We start from the raw sequence: 15,128 nt of genomic DNA on the forward strand, positions 1-15,128 counted from the left end.
ACATCATCCCTGGTGGCCTAGCGGTGACTCAGAATGATCTGAGTGCCGCTGCCTTTCCCACCGGTGCTGACCGCCGCCTGAAACAGCTTCCCGCCAGCAGGAAGCCTTTTACCCTGCATCCCCTTCTGGCGGCTGCTCCCGGTGCCTGGGAGGTGCTGGGGCGGCTGGCCGTGGAGGTCAGGGACCCGGCGTCAGTGGAGGGGAACAGAGCGGTAAGCGGCAGCGCTGCCAGTGCTAAGCCACTACCGTTGAAGCGAGTGACAAAAAGAGGAATTTGGTACTTACCGATAAGTCCATTTCTCTGAATCCTCTAGGGGACACTGGTGTCCTATATAGTAGGGGTGTGAAGCTTGCAACCGGAGGTGTGGCACAATCTAAAATTAGCATAGTCTGCACAGCCGGTTCCTCCCCCTTCACATCCCTCCTCCCTCAGTTTGGGAAATTTGACCGAGAGAATAGGACATGACACTATAGCACATGGCGAGGAACCGAACCGTACAACCTATCAAACAGCATCCAAGAAACTCTTAACTGAAAAACTAATGCTGTTTGTACAAACTTTTTGAACAGGTAGTTTGAACGCAGCAGGTTGACAGCACCTAGGCGGGCGTCCAGTGTCCCCTAGAGCACAGGTTCTTAAACTCGGTCCTCAGGACCCCACACAGTACATGTTTTGCAGGTCTCCTCACAGAATCACAAGTGAAATAATTAGCTCCACCTGTGGGTATTTTATAATGTGTCAGTGAGTAATTAATACACCTGTGCACCTGCTGGGTTACCTGCAAAACATGCACTGTGTGGGGTCCTGAGGACCGAGTTTGAGAACCACTGCCCTAGAGGATTCAGAGAAATGGATTTATCGATAAGTACCAAAATCCTCTTTTCTCTTTCATCCACTAGGGGACGCTGGAGTCTTATACAGTAGGGGACGTCCCAAAGTTATCCCCCAGGGAGGGAGTGCTGTCGGTGGCCTGCAAAACTAAACGTCCGAACTAGAGTCTCCGGACGCAAAGGTATCAAACTTGTAAACTTTCGCGAACGTGGGCTGAGGACCACGTCGCTGCTCTGCAAAGTTGAGTAGTGGAAGCACCTCTGTCAGCCGCCCCTGAGGCACCCACTGATCGGGTGGTATGAGCACCCGTCCGAACCTGTTTTCCACAGGAAATATAAGCTTGTCGAATGGCAAGTCTAATCCATCTAGACAAAGACTGCTTCTTTGGCCCATCCTAAAGACAAACAAAAGGTCCGACTTTCTGAAGGAAGACATAACCTGTACGTATACCCGTAAAGCTCGGATAACATCCAAGGACACGTCCCCATCTGCGAGATCCTGGAAAGATGGTACCACAATTGGCTGGTTTACGTAAAACCCCGAAACAACCTTAGGAAGGAAATCTGCTCTTGTACGGAGTTCTGCCCTATCCTCATGAAAAATTAAAAAAGGACTCTTACACGATAAGGCTCCCAACCCAGAAACCCGCCTGGCCGAAGCAAAGGCAAGCACTAATGTGACGTCCAAGAGAGATATTGCAGGTCTGTTCTTGCTAACGGCTCAAAAGTTGGTGATCACAAAAATTCCAACACCAAATTTACGTCTCAAGGCGCAGTGGGAGGACGAAAAAGGGGGTTGGATCCTCAGAACCCCCTGTAAAAAGGTTTGAACCTCTGGCAAGGATGCTAACCGCTGTTGAAAGAGGATGGGGAGAACCGAAACTTGAGCCTTCAGAGATCCCAGGCTCAGTCCTACCTCCAGACCGGCCGAAAGGAGAAGTAGAAGTCTGGATAAGTAGAAGTTCGTCGAATTCCACCCACATTCTTGACACCAGCCCATGGTTTCAATAGCCACGCCATTAAACGCAGCCTGTTCAGGTCTGGGTGTTGGAACGGTCCCTGAGATAGCAGGTCCTCTCTCTGAAGTAACCGTCAAGGATCTTCTGCTAGTAACCCTCGCAGGTCTGAGTATCAACTCCTGCGGGGCCAATCTGGTGCGATTAGAATCGCCCACACTCGCTCTCGTTTCAACCTTTTCAGAAACCTGGGTATGAGTTGGAAAGGTGGAAAAATGTAAAACCTTCCTGTAACACCAAGGAAGTGTTAATGCGTCCAATCCATCTGCTGCTCGATATCTTGTCCTGGACACATATCTGGGCAGCTGATGGTATTGCCGAGACGCCATTAGGTCGACTTGAGGTAGATCCCATCTCCTCACCACCATGTCGAAAATTTGTGGATGTAGGCACCACTCTCCCGGATGCATGTCCTGGTGACTGAGATAATCTGCTTCCTAGTCCTCCACACCTGCAATGAACACTGCCGAGAGGATGATGTTTCGCCTTTCTGCCCACAACAAGATCTTTGTGGCTTCCTTCAACGCCACCCTGCACCCTGTTCCTCCTTGACGGTTTATGTACGCCGTCGTGACATTGTCCGACTGCATCTTTATGTGTTGACCCATGACTAGGTCTTCGGTTAAGAAAAGTGCATTGTAAACTGCTCTTAGTTCAAGAATGTTTATGGGTAGGCTGCTCTCCAGTAGCGTCCATCTACTCTGAAACTGATGCTCCTCCAAGACGGCACCCCAACCTCTGAGACTGGCGTCTGTTGTCAGGATCCTCCAATCCCAAATGCCGCATCTCTTGCCTGATGCGAGATTCCTGTGCAACGACCACCAAAGTAAGGAGGTTCGTATGCGCGGTGGAAGTCGGATTCTTCGATGTAGAAGCCAGTGTGACCCTGCTCCCTGAGCAATGAGGTTCATCTGTAATGGTCGGGAATGAAGTCTGCCATACTGGAGAGCTTCGAAAGACGCCACCATCATCCCGAGAAGTTGCACACATAGGTGTAGAGAAACAGTTTGTGACCTCAGTACCTGAGCCACTAATCTCTGTAGGTCCTGGACTTTGTTCTCTGGTAGGAATACTCTCAATTGTACCGTATCCAAGATGAGACCGAGGAACTGAATCCGTTGAGTTGGCATGAGGCTGGATTTCTGGAAATTCACAATCCACCCATGTTGAATGAGAAATTAATGAGATGTCTGAACATCCTTGATCAACTGTTCCCGAGAGGATGCCTTGATTAGTATATCGTCTAGATAAGGTCTAATAGTGACCCTCAATAGTCCCGATTCTGTAATCATGATTGCCATGATCTTCGTAAAGATTCTTGGGGCCGATGATAGACCGAAAGGCAAGGCCCTGAATTGGTAGTGATCCGTCACCAGTGCGAACCTTATGTAAGCCTGGTGAGGGGCCCAGATTGGGATATGCAGATATGCATCCTTTATGTCCATGGATACCATGAACTCGCCTTGTTCTAAGCCTGCAATGACAGACTGGATTGATTCCATCTTGAATCTGTAGACCCTTAGAAACCGGTTTAAAACTTTTAAATTGAGTATCGGCCTGACTGTCTCGTCTGGCATTGGCACGACAAAAAGATTGGAATAGAGACCCGGTCCTCTCTGAGGGGCGGGAACCGGAATAGTGACCTCTGACCGTAGCAATTTTTTAATTGCTGGCAGTAGTGCTTTTGCTTTCTGAGGGCACCGAGGCATTGTAAAAAAAAACTGACTGTGCGGCCTCTGCGGAAAATAGTTTGTACCCCTGGGAGATTAGGTCGTTTATCTAAAGTTCTGGAACGGTGTTGGCACAGATGTCCCGAAAACCTTCCAGACGTGTGCCACCAAGGGGGATCCCAGGTGAGCCAGGAGACCGTCCTGCCACGGTCTTGTCAGCAGGTTTATCCCGCTTTCTGGCTGCTGCTTGTGAGCGGCCTCTACCTCTGCCCCCACGTACTTGTGTACCGAAACCTCTTCATCGGGCTCGCAAGGACTGCGATCTAAATGAATTAAACGCTGGTCCCGAATAACCTCTCCTAACCTGTGGAGTGGCTCTTGTATAAGGAGTAGGCCGAAAAGAGGACTTCCCTGCTGTAGCTTGCGAAATCCACTTGTACAACTCTGGACCGAAAAGCATCTCTCCCCCAAAGGGGATGGATTCTACTGCCCTCTTGGTGTCAGAGTCTCCTCGCCAGTCTCTGTCCGTCTAGCCAACATGGCTGATGCAGAGATGCGCGATGCTAGCCTGCGAATATCCTTAGAGGCTTGACACAAGTATGAAGCTGATTCTCAAATGTGTTCCGACAGTTGGGTCATTTCTTCCAAGCCATTTTCCCCCTCAATAGCCTGTACAATACGTCCAGACCATGTTCCCATGGCCTTGTTAACCCAAGCGCAGACGACCGTAGGCCTCTGCTGCTGCTACAAAAAAGAGGATTTTGGTACTTACCGATAAATCCATTTTTCTGAATCCTCTAGGGGACACTGGAGTCCTATACAGTAGGGGTGTGAAGCTTGCAACCGGAGGTGTGGCACAATCTAAAATTAGCATTGTGTGCACAGCCGGCTCCTCCCCCTTCACATCCCTCCTCCCTCAGTTTGGAAAATTTGACTGAGAGAATAGGACATGATACTATAGCACCTGGCGAGGAACCGAACCGTACAACATGCCAAACAGTATCCAAGAAACGGTTAACCGAAAAACGAACGCTGTTTGTACGAACTGTTTAAACAAGAACTTCGAACACAGCAGGCTGACAGCACCGAGGCGGGCGTCCAGTGTCCCCTAGAGGATTCAGAGAAATGGATTTATCGGTAAGTACCAAAATCCTCTTTTCTCTTTCATCCACTAGGGGACACTGGAGTCCTATACAGTAGGGGACGTCCCAAAGTTATCCCCAAGGGAGGAAGTGCTGTCGGTGGCCTGCAAAACTAAAACAGGATTTTGGTACTTACCGATAAATCCCTTTCTCCGATTCCACAGGGGCCACTGGAGCGTAGTTACAATGGGGATATAGTAGGCAGTAATTGGGAGCTGGCACTTTAAAATTCTCAACCTGTGGCTAGCTCCTCCCCTACTATCTCCCCTCCAAGCCAGTCTACGTAAAACTGTGCCCGATGAGAGATGGAATAAACAAACCTTAAGGTAGAGGAGGTTAATGACGCCCTGTAAACCAGGATAACCCAAACTAAACCTGGAACAGAACCTGACAAAAAACCAGGCTAGCCTGAACTCAACAAGCAGTCATATGGTGATCTGCAAACCGTTAAGCAAAAAACAAGGAGGAACAGCGCTGGGCGGGCGTCCAGTGGCCCCTGTGGAATCGGAGAAAGGGATTTATCGGTAAGTACCAAAATCCTGTTTTCTCCTTCATCCACTAGGGGCCACTGGAGCGTAGTTACAATGGGGACGTCCCAGAGCTCCCAAAAACGGGCGGGAGAGCGCTGCGAGTCCTGTAAAAACTGCTCGGCCAAATTGTGATGCAGAGGCCGCAAAAGTGTCAAACTTGTAGAATTTGACAATAGGAATGTCAGTCCGACCAAGTAGCCGCCCGACAAACTATTTATGGAGACCCCACGGGCAGCCGCCCACAAAGGTCTTACCACGCGCGTTAAGTGCGCTGAAATGGAATACGGAGGCTCCCTAGCAACCTCCAAGAAGACTGTCTGATGGTTAGATGTATCCAACGGCCCAGCGTATGTTGGGACCCCGGCTATTTAGCACGGGAGCATTGTACAGCACCAAGAAGAAAACACTTTGTCGAATAGCCGAAGACCTCTGTAGGGAGAGTCGGCGAGCCATGACAACATTCAAAGAGGACCAAAAAACACTAGTGTCAGATTTGTCGGAAAAATGGACATCCCCTCAGGAAGAAACGACCGCTGAGACCGAAACTCAGCCGGGGGAGATGCCATAGAGCACTCCCTGAAAAAGAGGCCGAACCTACGGCCGCTAGGCTAATCTCTTTTGGAAGAAAACCGAAAAAAAAAACAGAGACCTAAAATTCAGGTCAGTGTGGTATGAAGCGCAGCGGAGCAAAACCTCCCAGAGAAACCAAAGATGACGGCTGAATGGTAACTGAAAGAAGGGGAAAACCCCTTTTATGCTTATTATGTCCGATACAGTTTTCCAAAAGTGGCAAAAGCGAGAAGAGGTAACAGACTTCTGAAATCGGGGCCCGGTAGGCCTAACCAACCTAGGGAACTACTCCCTTCTGAGGTCTCGTGAACAGTCACACGGTTACACGGAACCAGTGTAAGATTGAACAAGGAAAAGTTGTTGAAGTGGACAGTCCAGTCGAGGTAGTAGCATAGGCTCCTCTACTGACAACAGGTGTATCTGTATCTTCAAGACATCTGTGGCCCAACCAGAGCCACCGAGAGGACTAGCACGCATAATCCCCTCCTGTGTTACCGAACCGGAGGTAGAAATTAAAAAGGGAGGCCGGATAGAATAACCAGAAAACTCCCCGGAGCCCTGAGGGCCTCCTCGGCTACTGCCCGAGCTCACGCCCGAGAGTAGTAAAGGGTTAAAAAGTCAGTCAGAACGCCCTGAGGTCGATCCGAAATCTCCGCCCACAGCGGACCAGCTGACAAAACTCCGGGGAATGTTTTCTCCCCCGGGAGTCTGACCTGGTGGCTTGACCCGGAAAGAAGATTGTTGTCCCCCGCTCAGAGAGGGATGTTGTCCCCCGTTCAGAGAGGAATGTTGTCCCCCGCTCAGAGAGGAATGGAGGCGACCACTCCTTGCGTCGCAACTTGACTGAAGGAATAGAGTACCTGGTGCCGAGGAAGGAAAAATCCTCTGACGGACCAAGTTGAGAAACGTCTATGAGGAGCATAAATTGGATCTGTGTTGAACCATAAGCTCCTGGATCCTCCGGATATTCAGAAGCCACCTAATGTACAGAGTGGGAAAGCAGCAGTAGATTGTCCATTTAGGGAACCAACGTCACCTTCTGCCCTTGAAAGAGTTATTCTGTGATCTTCCTGAACTCTGTGGGAGCGGAAGAGATACCGAGAGGAAAGGACTGACAGTGAAAATGAGAATCCTGTAATGTGAATCTGAGAAAAGCCCGTCCAACTGAAATCAGTAAACAGGCATCTCTGAAGACAAGGGACACGTAAAAACTCCCTTTCTTGTTCAAAAAAAAAAGCAATCACAGACTGAAAGGATTGTAAGGCCAGAATAGGTCTGGCCGAGCCAACTGGCTTCGGAACGTGAGAAGAAAACAAAGGCCTGAGAACTGTCCCGATTCAAATGATATGTGAAAAACAGGGATCAACACTCTTTGCGGTTAGAAGCATATGGAGCGCCGCCTGCAGTATGACTCTTGTCATCGTAAATCGGCCGCCCCCTGCCGAGGGACTCCTGAGATGGTTGTTCCGAAATCTAGTTTGCCCCAGCCTTCTCAGTTCTTCCCATAGGACCACCGACCTGCGCCTACCCTGGGACCCTCCAGGTGGTAGGAAAGTCTGACCTGTAGTGGGTTTATAAGGATGATGCTGAACCTCTGCTTCAGCTCTTTTTTTTTTTTTTTTTTTTTTTTTTTGAGATCCCCTGGCGACTGAAATATCGCCCGTGTGGAGTCGAAAGTTTCCGAAGGGTCACGGAAAAATCTAAAGGAAAGACCGGTAACGGTCTGTCTTGGAGCTGGGGCAGTATTAGGAGAAAGCAAAGTGGACTTACCTCCAATGGTTCAAGAAATCCTGCAGAAAGTTCCTTCCCCTGAACCATCTGCCCCGTAGGATTACATGTTCACCTGTCACAGTCGCAGCCCCAGAGGTCGACGGTTTAAGACAGCCCAAGCGAAAATGCAGGGTCCGAGTCTGCAGACGTGGTGACCTTCAAAGATCATAGAGCAGAATCGTGATTCGGACCTGTACCAAAGTATCAATTGATCCTGATGTGAAACATCCTGTAACCTAGAGGACAATTGTTCCACAACCTACCTGTTCCGGACAAGGTAGAAACATGCTGCCGTATATGTCTTCGATGGGTCCCTGAACAAGGTTGCTCAGGAAAACGGCAGCTTGTTGGACCGGCGGTACATCGAGGGGTATATCCTAGAAAGGTTCTGATACCATCTCCTGACGACTGTGGGAAGAGGGTAGGGAAAACAAACATTGTTTGATACCTGATTTTGTGTGTTCGGGTGTCTGACGGCCGCCTACCGGAGCCTGCCCAGCTCATCCGAGACTGGGCCAGTCGCTGTCATTTCGTCATTGGCGTCGAACCCTGATGGACTTGACGTGTCCGCCTCCTTTACCTGCAGTACCAGACGAACTGCTGTATAATGCACCTGGATATTCTGAGACACTGGTTCAGACTCCACAGAAAACAGACATCATTAGTATTGTAACCTGGAAGGTTAGCAAGGTTCCTTTAGAAACCTGGAGAGGTGAAATGACGTACAAGATCTCTGGTTAATAGTGACATTACCTGTATAATCTGAGCTGTTCAACAGGAGTGTCCTGCAGGCGCGTGGAGGGCTCTGCAGATGGCTCCACCGCATACTTCACACCTAAGAGGGAATTCTTTAACTATCCCAGGTGAGAGGAGAAAAGGTGGGTTAAAGAAACACAGCCATATGTAAAGTCTGCACTATAATATATAGTGACCGACATCAAATAAACTTTCTGGAGCAGCGGAGACCTGAACCAGTAGCGCTGCGCTGTGGGACAGGAGTCTTAGCCCTAGGCTATAGGGGCTCCCCTTAAAGTTTCTTTATTTTCAAACCCTGGTCCCCCTGTACAGATACCCGCTACTAGCGTACTGAGCCGCAGCGCTATTTGTCTGATGCCTTACACGCATTCCCCAAATTACAAATAGCATTAGTAACTAGCCAAGGAATAATAAAGGGAAGACCACACTGTATGTAGTGTACCGCTAAATTTAGGTGCACCAGATGTTTCTCGGAGGTTCCGCTGGCTTTTCAAAATGGTGACCAGACTGTGAGAAAAGATGGGGGAAATTGTTATGTGGCAAGGAGGTATTTTGTTATTAGAAAACATTGCGGAAGTGGTTTGTTTTATCTTAAAGATGTATGTGGACACCTCTGTACAAACTACACAAAAGTAGGGCACTGGTAGGAACCAGACCCACGCCCTCCATGCCGCAAGGCAGCAACGCCAACCACCACACCATCCGCACTGCCCTATATACGGCATTGTATGCATATATCTATATACATACCTCCACACATCTATATATATATATATTCATACATACACATCTATATATATATATATATATACACACCCACAGTGAATCCAACCCTGTATGTGAACCCATTAGGGTAGATAAATACTGTAGTATATGTATGGTAAATAAATTGTGCACATTTTTGAATCATTATGAGATGAGCCCCAGCTCCTGTAATAGAGCAGGCTCCTGTATGAAATGCCTGTCAGAGGACTCTCCTGCAGGGAGGAATGTCAGCAACTCCCTGCACAGAAAATTTAAAAACCCCCCCTGAGACAGGATTTGTGTCTAGAGGCAGTGAACGCTGCGATCCGCCGCCGGGAGCCCGCTGAGCAAAGCGGGAATAGCCTTCACCCCCACATCCTACCTTTATCCTCCCTGAACAGCCCGGAGAGGGAAGGGAGCTTGCAGCGGCCGGGGAGCGGTGTGACAGTGCAGCGGCGTGTCCTGTAGCGGCCGGGGGACGGAGTGCGCTTAGCCCGCCGAACAGAGCGGGAGTTAGCTCCGCCCCCTCCGCTTCGGCGCCAAATTTAAACCTGCTCTACCATAAGCGGGAAGCGCCCTGTATCTCCCCGGCCGCTTGTAAGCTGTGGCCGGGGAGCGTTTCATGCACCGAGTCCCATGTGACCTTGTGTGCCAGAGTCTGGAGCCTAGCTGTGTGAGCAATAATGACTCACTTTTGCAAATAATAATGTGCTAAGTATGCTCCTTAGACTCTGGCATACAGCTTCTATTCTCACTGTGTATCCCCCGGCTGCCTTCTGCAGCCGGGTAGTGAAGAGCGCTGAGCCCGCTTACAGAGCGGGCTGAAGCTCCGCCCCCCATATAATGGCGCCAAGTTCAAATTATTAAGCGCCTTTGATGCACTCCAGCCTTCTATGACTGGAGTATAGGGGACCATACCTATGTTGAAAACTGAAACTGTTTAATTCTGGTCAGGATTATATGGAACGCTTCAAGAATTTGCATGTCATCCTTGCACAGGGCTCATGCTGCGCAGGGGCTTTGCTAAACTTCTCTATATCGTTCCAATTTAGTGCTGCCGAAGCAAGCACTTCAAACACATGATAAAACATACATCAGTGACAAGGGGGGATGTTTGTACTCACCACACTTTAGGCGTACTCCAACTCGACCCCGAGGCTCCGACACACGCCGCACGCAGCGGTGTCCGGTCCCTTTTGTACTCATCTTCTGATGGAGTGGCCCCGACACGAGCCGCACGCAGCGGTGTCCGGCCATTTTTGATACTCACCGCTGCCATGCTGCCGGAATCTTCTGCTGGATGGAGTGGCCGCGACACGCGCCGCACGCAGCGGTGTCCGCCGACTCAGGAGAGCTCAGTGTCTCCCTCAGCCGGGGCCCATCCCTAGCCGCACGCAGCTGCGATGGGACCCCGCCGGCAGCTCCCACGGTGCAGACTGGCAGTGGCAGAGCTGCCAGTCTGTAAGAAAGAAAAATAAAATAATAAAGAAAAAAGAAAAATTTCTTCAGCTAAACCCAAGTGAACCAGCTCACATCGGGCACATACTAAGACTGGCTTGGAGGGGAGATAGTAGGGGAGGAGCTAGCCACAGGTTGAGAATTTTAAAGTGCCAGCTCCCAATTACTGCCTACTATATCCCCATTGTAACTACGCTCCAGTGGCCCCTAGTGGATGAAGGAGAAATGTCCGAACTTAGAGTCTCAGGACGCAAAGTTATCAAAACTGCAATAATTCGTGAACGTGTGGGCTAAAGACCACGTTGCCACTCTGCAAAATTGAGTAGTGTAAGCACCTCTGGCATCCGCCCATGAGGCCCCCACTGATCGGGTGGTAGGAGCACCCGCCTGAACCGAAACCTGTGTTACAGGAAATATAAGCTTGCCAAATGGCAAGTCAAATTCGTCTAGACAAAGACTGCATAGGTGCAGGCCAAAACTTTCGTGGCCCATCTAAAAACAAAACAAATGGTCCGACCTTCGGAAAAGTCGATGTAACCTACACGTATACCCCTAAAAACTCGGACAACATGCAAAGACACGTCCCCATCTGCAAGACCCTAGGAAGAGGGGACCATGCATGGCTGGTTTACGTGAACCCCCGAAACAAACTTAGGAAGGAAATCTGTTCCTGTACGGAATTCCGTCCTATCCGCATGAAAAATGAAAAAGGGACGTCTACCCTATAAGGCTCCCAACTCATGAACCTGCCTGGCCGAAACCAAGGCAAGCAATAATGTGATCTCCCAAGAGAGATATTTTAGGTCTTTCTTGCAAACGGCTCAAATGTTGGAGTTCTCAAAAACTCCAACTCCAAAATTAAGTCCCCCGGCTCAGTGGGAGGACGAAAAGGGGAAAGTATGCTCAGAACCCCCAGTAAAAAGGTTTGACCTCTGGCAAGGATGCCAACCGCCGTAGAAATAGGATGGAGAGAGCTGAAATTTGAACCTTCAGAATGCCCAGTATCAGTTCTACCTCTAGACCGGCCTGAAGGAAAATAGAAGTCTGGATAAGTGGAAGTTCGTTGAATTCCACCCACGTACTTGACACCAGGCCATAGATCTCTTCCAATCTATGTAGTAGTACATGATTGTGACCAGCTACCTAGCGACAAACATCGTAGAAATGGCCGTTCTTGGTATCTGTCTCTTAAGATCCGGGTTTCAAGAGCCACGCCGTTAAACTCGACCTGAGCAGGACTGGGTGTTGAAACGGTCCCTGATACAACAGGTCCTCCCTCCGAGGCCACCGGCAAGGATCTTCCCCTAGTAATCCTTGCAGTTCTGAGTACAACTGCGGGACCAGTCTGGTGCGATCAGGATCGCCCACATTCGTTCTCTTTTCAACCCTTTCGGAAACCTGGGTATGAGTGGGAAAGGAGGAAAAATGTAAACCCTCCTGCAACACCAAGGAAACGTTAATGCGTCCACTCCGTCTGCTGCTGGATCCCTTGTCCTGGACACATATCTGGGCAGCTGATGGTTTTGTCAAGACGTCATTAGGTCCACTTGACGTAGACCCCATCTCCATACCACAATGTCGAACATCCGTGTAGGCACCACTCTCCCGGATGCATGTCCTGGCGACATGAGAGAATCTGCTTTCCCAGTATTCATCCCCTGGAATGAACACTGCCAAGAGGATGATACGTCGCCTTTCTGCCAACAACAAGAACCTTGTGTCAGCCCTTGGCGCCTTCCTGCTCATTGACGGTTTAAGCAAGCCGTCGTCATGCCATTGTCCGACCGTATCCTGACGTGTTGACCCATGACTAGGTCTTCGGCTAAGTACACCGCTCTCAGTTCGAGAATGTACATGAGCAGGCTTCTGCCCTGAAACTGATGTTCCTCTAAGACGACACCCAAACTTCTGAAACTGTCGTCTGTTGACAGGATCCTCTAATCCCAAATGCCGAATCTCTTGCCAGCTGCGAGATTCCTATGTAACAACCACCAAATTAAGGAGGTTCGTATGCGCTGTGGAAACCGGATTCTTCGATATAGAAACCAGTGCGAACTTGCTCCCTAAGCAATGAGGTTTATCTGGAATTGTTGAAAATGAAGTCTGCCGTATTGGAGAGCCTCGAACGATGCCACCATTGTTCCGAGAAGATGCACACAGAGGTGTAACGAAACCGTGTGTGTGTCCGCAGTTCCTGAGCCACTAAGCTCTGCAGGACCGGGACCTTGCACTTTGGTAGGAACACTCCCAAGTGTACCGTGTCCAAGAGGAATTGAATCTGTTGAGTTGGCATGAGGATGGGTTTCTGGAAATTTACAATCCACCCATGTTGCATGAGAAATAAATGAGATGTCTGAACATTCTTTATCGACTGTTCCCATGCCTTGATCCGGAGATCGTCTAGAGACGGCACAATCGTGATACTCAACAAACTCAATCCTGCAACCATGATTGCCATGGGCTTCGTAAAGATTTGTGATGATAGCCCTAATGGCAAGGCCCAGAATTGGCAGCGATCCATCACCAGTGCGAACCCTACTCAGCCTGGTGAGGAGCCCAGATTTGGATATGCAGACATGCATCCTGTATGCTTTCTGAGGGCAGTGGGGCAATCCCGTTGTAAACAAACTGACTGTGAGGTCTTTGTGAAAATCCAGTTTGTTGGCAGATTATGTTGTTTATGTAAAGGTCTGGTGAGGTTGTGGCCCAGATGTCCCTAAAACCTTCCAGACGTGAGCCCACCAACGGGGACCCCAGGTGAGCTGTTAGGCTGTCATGCCACGGTTTTGTCAGCAGGATTATTCTGCTTTCTGGTTGCTGCCTGTGCGTGGCCTCTCCTCTGCCCCCACGTACTTGTGTACCGAAACCTCTTCCCCAGGCTCAAAAAGGACAGCGATCTAAATGAATGAAATGAAAAACTGGTCCCAAATAACCTCTCCGAACCTGTGGAGTGGTTCTTGTATAAGGCGTAGGCATAAAGGTGGACTTTCCTGCAGTAGCCTGCAAAATCCACTTGTCCAACTGTAGACCGAAAAGCATTTCACCCCCAAAGGGGGTGGATTCTACCGCCTTCATGGTGTCAAGAGTCTCCCTGCCATTCTCTGAGCCATAAAATCCGTCTAACCGATATGGCCGATGCAGAGATGCGCGATGCTATCCTGCTAATATCCTTTGAGGCTTGACACAAGCATGAAACAGATTCATGACTGTGTTCCGCCCATTGGGTAATCTTTCCTAAGCTATTTTTCCTAAATAGCCTGTACAATACGTCCAGACCATGCTCCCATGGCCCTGTAGACCCAAGTTCAGATAATCGCAGGTTTCTGTGTTGCACCTGCTGCTACCAAAACTTTGCCTTGCAAAATCGTCACATTAAGTATTGGTAAGATTGTCTTCTTCGACTACCTTCCTAGGGAAGCATCCACTACTGGTGGGTTCTCCCACTTAACCATTACACCCATAGGCAGGGGATAAGTTACTTGAGACCCCTTATTCTTTTTTTTTTTTTTTTAAATTGAAGATGTTTGTCAGGGGATTCCCAAGCCTCTTCCATTTGAGATTGGAGGGATTTAGGAATGGCAAACACTACTGAACGCGGCTTTTGGGATTCGAACAATTCGAATTCTTCTTCCATTACCGCTTCAAATAAAGACTCAAGACCTGAGATTGCCGTGTCCTTTTCTGGAAAATCGGCGCTTAGGTTAGATTCAATGAACTCACCTTCCTCTGTATCAATGAGAAGACACTCTTCCTCCTTCCGGTATAATAGGAAGAGGTCTCTTAACTGCCTTGCGCACATTCGTTTCTGTATGTGTGGGTGGCGTTAACCTGATGAGAAATTCCTCCACCAATCTTAGTTTTATTCTATTTGCAAAGTTGAGCGTGTTCCCTTCCTTCACGCTTTCTGCAACCGCAATCTGGTTTAGCGTGCTTGGCTGGTGCTTTTGACTGAAACAGCAGACACACACATATAGAATATTCAGCGGTACTTTCACCCTTTTAATTAGGCAGAGAAAGACCGTAGGGATGATGCAAATGATAGCCTTTACCTGGCCGGCTGTGTCTTCAGAATTAAATTATTATTATTATTATCTTCCATATAACAGCCGTCTTACAACCCTTGCACCTCCAACTGTGAATCAGCTTTTATGAGCCGGGGTTGATGTTCAGTTGCATCCCTTTATTTTCACAGGATCTTTTAAATAGAAGTCCTTGAAAATATAAAGCATAAAGATCTATGATTAATATACAGGAAGGATCCTTTGCAGCAGCGACCACTATTCACCAGAAGAGGGAGCCAAATCCTCTGTATTTTTAACAGGCCAGTATTCTCATAAGTAGAGGGAGCACTCATATTTTATTATAAGACCCCACCCCCTATTCTGACTGGCCAGACCTCATGTCCCCACGAAGAGGGGCGTGTTCTTGCTAACAGTGACGTTTGGCGCCTCTTAGTCCCGAAAAATGGGCGCATTTGAAAATTTTGTGACACCTCAATTACATTTACAAAGGTACCCTGTGGCCGCCGGAGCCCCTAATGTCCCAGCGTTAGTTGTCCTCGCAGCGCGTCCCATAGCGAGACGCCTCTGCTGCATGAGTCACCCTCCACCCCGCCACTCACACAACACCGTCTCTCCCGAT

General features: G+C 49.1%; 1 protein-coding gene and 1 pseudogene across 5 annotated transcripts in view; both read right to left on the bottom strand.

Annotated features, from left to right (window-relative positions):
* The window catches only part of GEMIN5 (gem nuclear organelle associated protein 5), a 305,616-nt gene that overhangs the window by 169,115 nt on the left and 121,373 nt on the right, over positions 1–15,128 (bottom strand). The window lies entirely within an intron of this gene.
* LOC134938821 (U6 spliceosomal RNA) lies at positions 9,984–10,099 on the bottom strand (annotated as a pseudogene).

Source organism: Pseudophryne corroboree, chromosome 6, assembly GCF_028390025.1.
Source record: "Pseudophryne corroboree isolate aPseCor3 chromosome 6, aPseCor3.hap2, whole genome shotgun sequence".
Lineage (NCBI taxonomy): Eukaryota > Metazoa > Chordata > Amphibia > Anura > Myobatrachidae > Pseudophryne > Pseudophryne corroboree.